The sequence below is a fragment of the Mustela nigripes genome, chromosome 8, assembly GCF_022355385.1.
Source record: "Mustela nigripes isolate SB6536 chromosome 8, MUSNIG.SB6536, whole genome shotgun sequence".
Classification (NCBI taxonomy): domain Eukaryota; kingdom Metazoa; phylum Chordata; class Mammalia; order Carnivora; family Mustelidae; genus Mustela; species Mustela nigripes.
In genome coordinates, this window is record NC_081564.1 from 33,752,469 (window position 1) to 33,761,243 (window position 8,775).

Genomic DNA, 8,775 nt, shown 5'->3' on the forward strand with positions numbered 1-8,775 from the left:
AATCCTGAAGGACATGGTCTTCCAAAGGAAAACTGGTATTAGAGTCAAACTCAGTGTTTTAAAATAAGCATTACCATTTTTTTTTTTTCATACGAATGCTTGTAAACATTCCCGGGTGAGAATCCTCATCACCTGAGCCAGATCGGGCTGTTGTAACAGAACACCAGAGAATGGGTGGCTTCAACAACAAGCATTCATTTCTCACGGTTTTGAGGGATGGAAGTTGAAGATCAAGGTGTTTGCAGATTCCTTGTGTGTGTGTGTGTATTGGGGCGGGGTGGGGGGGGCTCTCTCTGGTTTGGAGAAGCCCCCATCCTGCTGGGTTGTGCCCTGGCCCAGGAGAGCTGAGGGTGGCCCTTGTCCCCCTTCCTCCTCCTATACTGAGGCTAACTAATCCCATCACAGGGGCCCCACCCTCATGACCTCATCTAAACCTAATCCCCTCCCAACGCCCCACCCTCTATTAGCATCCCACTGGGGGCTAGAGCTCTCACAAGCGAAATTTGGGAGACTTCTTAAAGGGAAACAATCGGGTATTTCGCCCGTGGGCAAATTGTGGCCTCCATTCTTATTTAATTCCCTTTAGGAAAATCTGCCTTTCTGAGACCCCCCCTGCCCCCCCAGAGAGGTCTGAGGCACGCGGTGCTTGAGATGAGCCCTCCAGATGGCACAGGGACGCAGCTCCTTCCTCCAAGGAGACACATTGGGCTCTCTCCAACTCGGTTTCACCCACTCGGGTGTCCGTCTCCTGCCCATGAGCTGGTTCTCTGGGGCAAACACACAGCAAACTCCCAGCCGTCTGGGGGCCCTGAGGCCCAGCCATTGCTCAGCTCCCTCGTCCTTTTAAAAAGTTGTTAGCCCTTGGACCCGCACTCCCTCCCGTGTAGAGGACTTGGTTTCAGCAGCGGTAGAGGAGAGCCAACCAACCCAAGGGTCTTGGGATGAAACCCAAAGAATTATACCATGAGAGGGTACATTTCTTTTCAAAGACTCACATTTTTATTTTTCAAACACAGAATTTTCCATCCTATTCTATAACATATCTATGTTTATTTAAATACTAAAGCCAGGCCCCTGGGTGGCTCAGTGGTGATGTGTCTGCCTTCCGCTCAGGTTGTGATCCCAGGGTCCTGGGATGGATGGAGCCTGGCATCAGGCTCCCTCCTTGTGGGGTGGGAGGGGGATGTGGGGTGGGGTGGAGGGGTGGGGTGGGGGCTGCTTCTCCCTCTCCCAGTCCTCCCCTTTGTGTTCTCTCTCTCTCTCAAATAAAATAATAAAATCTTTAAAAAAAAAGGTAAAATATAAATAAGTAAATACCAAAGTCATGTCTTAAATCACTTCTCATGAAATAAAGTTCATCTTCCACATTCTGCCTCTGGCTCAGAGAACTGCCTGGCCTGGCCCAGCAGCCCTGGGTGCATGTAACTTTGAGAAGCGTGACTCAGGTCGGACTGCCAGCCAGGTGCTTCCCAAGATGCTCCTGGGCAGTTGGTGATGTCAGTGAACAATGGCCCTTAAAGACATCCCCCCACTAAATCCCTGTGAATATTACCTTATGTGGAAGAGAGAATTTGTACGTTAGAGTGAGTTCAGTGTCTTGAGATGATTCTGGATTATCTGAGTGGACCAATGTCATCTCAGAGTTCTTTTTTTTTTTTTTTAAGATTTTATTTATTTATTTGACAGACAGATATCACAAGTAGGCAGAGCAGCAGACAGAGAGAGAGAGAGAGGAGGAAGCAGGCTCACCGCTGAGCAGAGAGCCCGATGCGGGGCTTGATCCCAGACCCTGGGATCATGACCTGAGCTGAAGGCAGAGGCTTTAACCCACTGAGCCACCAGGTGCCCCTCAGAGTTCTTATAAGAGGGAAGCAGGAGAGGGTCAAGAACATTGGAGAAGCCAGAGTTTGGAGTGATGCCCTTCAAAGCTAAAGGAGGGATCACAAGCCAAGGAATGCCGGCAGCTACTGGGAGCTGAAAGAGGTGAGGAAATGGATTCTTCCCCTCTGAGCCTCCGAAACGAAACTGCCCTGTTGAAATTTTGGTATTAGCCCAATAAAATTAGTTTTGAATTTCTGACCTCCAGAACTCTAAGAACAAATTTATGTTGTTTTAAGCCACTGAGTTTATAGTGGTGATTTAAGAAAAGCAATAAGAAAACTATTACGGTTGGTTCACTTGGGGGGCTCAGTTGGTTAACTCCTTACTCTTGATTTCAGCTCAGGTCTTGATCTCAGGGTCCTGGGATTGAGCCCGGCACTGGGCTCCTCGCTCAGTATGGAGTCTGCTGAAGATTCTCTCCCCGTGCTTCTGGCCCTCCACATGTCCTCTTGCTCATGTGCTCTCTCAAATAAATAAATCTTTAAAAAAAAAATTGACTGTTGCTCTTAAAGACCAGAAATCCTTGTTTACATGTTCATTCCTGTACGCATTGCTAAGTGAATGAGGAAAATAGCACCAGCTTTCATTGGCTATGCACTTGTAAAAGTGCATTTTCCCAATTCATAAGGGAGAATGCACTTTGTGGGTGCTCCTTTGATTCCATTTTACAGTCCTTGTCTGCTTAATGGCCTGACCTCGTCCATCCTTTCCTTAAAGGACAGTCAGTGAACAAAGAAAAGAAGAAGCAAAGATGGTTGTCCAGTCAGTAATGATGTAAAGTAAAGTCAGTAATGATGACATTCTTCTCAACTGGCAAGAGTGTCTATGTGGAGACACTTGGTCAAGAAGAGGAGAGGAGGGGCGCCTGGTTGGCTCAGATGGTTAAGTGTCTGCCTTCAGCCCAATCATGATCCCAGGGTCCTGGGATCGAGCCCCAAGTCAGGCTCCCTGCTGGGTGAGGAGCCTGCTTCTCCCTCTCCCTCTGCCCCCACCATTGCACATGCCCTCTCTCTCTCTCTCTCTCTCTCTCAAATGAATAAATAAAATAAATAAATAAAATCTTAAAAAAGAGGATCATGACCCAGAGTAATTGTCTTAGCGGGCTTTGCCACTCAGCAGGAATTAAGGGGGTCTCCTGGGTCCATTCTTGCTGCTGTAACCACGGCAAACTGGGCTGGGTGGGCGGGGGGTTGTTATAAACAACAGAAATTTCTTCTCGCAGTCTTAGAGGCCAGAAGTCCGAGATCAGGATGCTAGAGTGGTCAGGTTCTGGTGACCACCCTCTTCTGGGTTACAGATTCTGACTTTTCCTTGTGTCCTCACATGGCAGAAAGAGAATTTTGAGATCTCTTTTGTAAGGACACTAATCCTGTATTCATGAGGGGGTTAGAGAGGGTGATGATCATCCTCATCCCCTCCCTAAGGTCCCATCTCCTGATACCATCACTTTGGGGGTTAGGATTTCAACATATACATTTGGGCAGAGAGACACAGACATTTGGTTTGGTGTTGGGGGAGCCTGACATCTGACTCCAGTCTCATTCCTGGTTTCTCGAATTCCTCTTGGAATAATATAACCGATTCATCATAGGGAACTTTCATCTTGTTTTCATTTATAGGAACAAAAATTTCAAGGAAAAGGTGAAATAAAGCAAAATTTTGTAGTATATGGCTAATTTTAGGTGTGCTTTTCAACAAGTTGAAATGTTTATTATTTTAAAATTATCATAATGGAACTTTTCAAATGTCTCTGAAAATAGAAAGAACGGTGTGCCCCCTGCCATGTGGCCATCACCCAGCTTTAATAATGATCAATACATGACTGATCCTACTTCATCCCCCCCAATCACCCCTGAGTATTTAAAGCAATTCCAGACACCATATCATTAGATCAGCAAATACTCAAGTGATTATTTTAGAGTTTAGTTGATGTAAACAGTACAAAATTCAAAAGTAGGAAGGAAAGCTGGAAAGAAGGAAGTCATGGTGGTCTCCTGTCCCTGTCCCATCAAGCCCTGCTCCCAGAGGCAGTGACTATAACTAGTTTCTAACTATAGTTGACCCATGAACACAGGGGTTGGAGCCCTGGACCCCCACACAGACAAAGATTCACATATAACTTTGGATTCCACCAGAACCTAACCATTAATACCTACTGTTGACTGGAAGCCTTTCTGAGAACGTAAATAGTCAATTAACACAAATTGTGTATATGTAGTACACACTGTACTCTTACAATAAAGTAAGCTAGAGAAGAGAAACTGTTGTTAAGAAAATCATAAGGAGGGGTGCCTGGGTAGCTCAGTAGGCTGAGAGTCTGACTCTTGATTTTGGCTTGGGTCATGATCTCATGGGTGGTTGGACTTAGACTTCGTGCTCAGTGGGGAGGCTGCTTGAGGATTCTCTCTCTCCCTCTCCCTCTGCTCCTCCCCCCACTCATGCAAGTGCTCTCTCTCTTTCTCTCTTGCTCTCTCAAATAAGTAAATAAATCTTTTAAAAAAAGAAAATCATAAGGAAAATACATTTACAGTACTGTATGGTATTTATTGAACAAAATCTGCATATTTAAGTGAGTAGACCCAGTCTGTGTTGTTCAAGCATCAATGGTAGCTCTTCTAAATGGAGGCACCACTTGGTCCTGCAAAAAGGAGATTTCTCCTGAGAAATTGGCATCTGAATAGACAGATCGAGCTATCAGTGTATTTCAATGTTGGTACTTCTGGTAAGAATAGTTAGATTGGACTACATGCTGAACACATTATAGATCAATTAATATCTGTGGCTTGATTGATCCTGGAGCTAATGATGGTTGTTATCCAAAATTCAGTTCATAGGACCCCTGGGTGGCTCAGTGGGTTAAAGCCTCTGCCTCCAACTCGGGTCATGATCTCAGGGTCCTGGGATGGAGCCCCACATCTGGGCTCTCTGCTCAGTGGGGAGCCTGCTTCCTCCTCTCTTTCTGTCTGCCTGCCTCTCTGCCTACTTGTGATCTCTGTTAAATAAATAAATAAAATCTTTAAAAAATTCAGTTTGTATTTATTTTTTGAGATTTACTTATTTATTTGAGAGAGAGAGAGAGAGTGAGTTGTGGGGAGGGGCAGAGGGAGAGAGAGAGAGAGAGAGAGAGAATCTTAAGCCGATTCTGCACTGAACGTGGAGCCTGACAGAGGGCTTGATCTTACGGCCCTCAGATCACGACCTAGCCAAAACCAAGAGTCACATATAACCAACTGCGCCACCCAGGAGCCCCAAAACTCAGTTTTTAAAGCACCCATCTTGCACCACTCTATCTTGGCCACACATAGAACATAAGAACTAGAAGGGCCGCTAGCACTAATTTAATTGAGCCCTGGGAGATGAGAGAATTAAGACCAGGGAAGTCAAGCTGGTAGCAGAGAATTAGAACATCATTCTCTTGCATCCAGGGCTCTGTCCACTGTGTCCTAAATCCTTCCCCAGCCTGTCCATGTTGGAGCACATCTAGCTCCCATTACCATTAACCATAATGAAGGGCAGATGCTGTGTTCTTATAAATCTGCCCTTGGAGAAGGAGTCCTCATGGTGTTGGATGAAACAGTCAGAGCTGGCCACAGAAAATTCTTCCCAGGATTCAAGACACTCTCAAACAGAAACCAGGCAGCAAAACATTGCCCAAGGCCCACAACAGACTCTGCAGCTTTTGGTCACTGCACGTGGGTTGCCTTAAGATCAGAATGCGTGGGGTGCCGGGTGGCTCAGTAAGTTAAGCCTCTGCCTTCGGCTCAGGTCATGATTTCAGGGTCCTGGGATAGAGCCCCTCATCAGGCTCTCTGTTCAGCAGGGAGCCTGCTTCCCCATCTCTCTCTGCCTGCCTCTCTGCCTGCTTATTGGTCTCCCATTCTCTCTCTCTGTCAAATAAATAAATAAAATCTAAAAAAAAAAAAAAAAAGATCAGAATGCATTTGTGCAGCCTTGAACAGTTCCCCAAGTTGCCTGACATCTAACAGTTCATGCGTTCCTCCTCCTTTAAGGTCAATAATTATAACCCTGGCTTTACACAAAAGAGAGGAAGGTTTCAGGCATCCTAAGTGACCAACCCAAGGACGTGTCATCAGCAAGGGGCAAAAGCTGCACTTAAATGTTGGCTTGTGGCCCCCAGCACAGTTCTCTACCTTCACCACAGGCTCGGATACAAAATGAGGGAAATGTCTTTATTGAAGGAGAACGTACAACACTCGGCCACTGTTTCGGAAGCCCAGAAGCACGGTTATGTGTTTGTCTTGGCACCGACTTCAACTGAGTAATTTTGGAAAGGGCAATTCCGGCAGAGGGCAAACTGGGAGTGTGGGGCATTGTAAGCAGTTTGTATTTCAGGAGCAGGGAGATGGGAGCCAGGCAGCAGGAGTCAGCTCACGGAGGACGGCTTCATATACCACGCGGACCTTGGATTTTGCCCTCTCAGTAGCAGATGAGAAGTCACTGAGGACTTTAAGCAAGGAGTAACATGGAAATATTTGCATTTTGAAAGGTCAGTTGGTGGCCACGAGCAAGATGAAGGGTTGGTGCCAGGACCAGGGAGAGAGGAATCGGCCAGCAGGCTGCACATTGGCCAAATGAGACAGGGTGAGAAGTTGGGGTGGGAAGGAACACCAGCGCCCCAAGGTCCAAGTCACAGAGTCCATGAGAAAGGCGAATTTATTTCCACCCTAACATTGCAGGATGTGGTACTGTTCTGGGGGCTTAACTTTTATTGAAAAAAAAAAAAAAAGAACCCTGAAGACATAGTGAACATATGACAAAATGCGTGGGTTTTGAGTGTTCAGCCCAATGAGTTTTTTCTTTTATTTTTTAATTCAAATTCAATTTAATTCATATATAGTGTATTATGAGTTTCAGGGGTAGAATTTAGTGATTCATCAAGTGCTCTCCTTAATGCCCAACACCCAGTTACCCCAATCTCCCGCCCACCTTCCCTCCTGCAACCCTCAGTTTTCTCCCTGGAGGTGACTCTCTCATGGTTTGCCTCCCTCTCTGTTTTTATATTTTTCCCTCCCTTTCCCTCTGTGCATCTGTTTTGTTTCTTAAATTCCACATATGAGTGAGATCATATGGTATTTGTCTTCCCCCGACTGACTTATTTCGCTCAGCATCATATCCTCCAGCTCTACCCACGCCGTTGCAAATGGCCAGATTTCGTTCCTTTTGATCAGCCCAGTGAGTTCTGACCACCGAGTAACCCTTGTGTGGCCGCAAGCATGGCGGCTGGCAGGTAACTCCGGCTGCAGAGAGTGTGAGAAGAGAGCCCCGTTTTTCTTTCTCGTTTCCCTACCACACACCTAAGATACATTGTCAATGGAACGATGCCGGCATTACAGCCTTCCGATTTCTTTCTTGTCCCCAGGTTTCTGGATGACCCCAGGGAAAACAAAGAGAGAAGGGAGAGGGGAAAACCCCGGTTGAGTACCATGGAAGCTGCATGCCAGGTGGTGACAAGTGTCACGGCATTCACCCTTCCAACAGCAGCCTGACCACCAAACCACGACCCAGGAAAGATGGTGCCCGAGAGGCTGTCTGTGCTCTGAGATAAAGCCAGCGGCTAGAGGTCAGACACAATGGACCTTTCTCAGTGTTCACCCATGAGTGCTCCTGGCAAGGACCTCGAAACAGTGACAGCTCTCATCACCTCCCCTAAGCGCAGAGATGGGAATGGAGCTTGGCCCAGGTCCCCAATGGCAGGAACAGACGCCACCACCACCCAGCTCAGGTGAGGAACTCTGCGGGGTGGTGGAGGGCTCAGAGGGTTCAAGATACAGCCAGTGCCTTCCCGTGGGACCTGAAATGCCGGGGCTCCCCAGGGTAGGGTCCTTAGGTCCACGGCTGCCGTGGGGCTAACCCCCCTTCTGGCTGTAGCTGCCATGGAAAAACCCTTCAGGAACAGTTCAAAGCCATAGGAGCATGAAAGGTATAGGCAGAAGGGAACTGAAGTTGTTGAAATGGCCTGCATTTCTTGTTTCTTGATAGCCCTGGGAGATGGTTCAACGGCAGGGTCGTCTTCACTCGAGTTAGACCGAAGAGCTCAGCTTTGCAGTTTTTTTATCTTGATGACAGATGTGCTCTTTTTAAAATGTCACAGAACAAGCAGAACTCTAAACGATGCTGCCCGCTTTTCTGTGGCTCATTCTCAGGACCTTTTGACAGTTCCAATATGTCTGTGCTCTTGAGAAATGGATTTGGGACAGAGAAAGTGAGAGCCGTCGCTGGAACTCACTGAGGGTCTGCTGGAAAGGCGTAAAAGCCCAAGGGCCAGGGCTGGCGCGGCTCCAGGGAAGGCGGACTGGGAGACAATGCCGCTCAACTTCACAGTGGGTTTCTGTGCTGATACTTGTTTGGCCGGAGAGCAACACGTTGGACTGTGCTTTTTGATGACAACTGACCAGAAGTCTGGTTACCTCGCAAGGAAATTCTATGACGTTTCAGTGATATTTAGAAGACTTCTCACAACACATGGTCAAGTTAAAAATAACAGTTCAGGGGCGCCTGGGTGGCTCCATCATTAAGCATCTGCCTTTGGCTCAGGTCATGATCTCAGGGTCCTGGGATCGGGCCCCACGTTGGGCTTCCTGCTCTGCTGGGAAGCCTGTTTCCCCCTCACCCACTCCCCCTGCTTGGGCTCCCTCTGTCGCTGTGTCTCTCTCTCTCTCTCTCTGTCAAATAAATAAATAAATAAAATCTTTTAATTAAAAAAAAAATAAAAATAACAGTTCATTCTGATTCAGTTTTGTCCATTTGTGGGGACAGAGGGCCTGGGAGGGCATTGTATTACTTAGGATGTGGGAATATAAAGAACAGAGACTCACCAAGACTGCTCAAAAAACAAACGAACAAAAACAAAAACCAAGTTCCTTGCAAGGAAAC

At 47.0% G+C, this 8,775-nt stretch overlaps 1 long non-coding RNA gene across 2 annotated transcripts; it reads left to right on the forward strand.

Moving 5' to 3' along the window:
* Positions 1-6,190: 6,190 nt before the first annotated feature.
* LOC132023893 (uncharacterized) lies at positions 6,191-8,563 on the forward strand. Of its 2 annotated transcripts, none has more exons than XR_009406083.1 (3): positions 6,191-6,388; positions 7,262-7,624; positions 7,882-8,563. It is a non-coding gene; the product is annotated as an uncharacterized LOC132023893 (long non-coding RNA). The 2 variants fall into 2 exon arrangements; XR_009406084.1 differs by having other exon boundaries at positions 8,046-8,563.
* Positions 8,564-8,775: the final 212 nt, after the last annotated feature.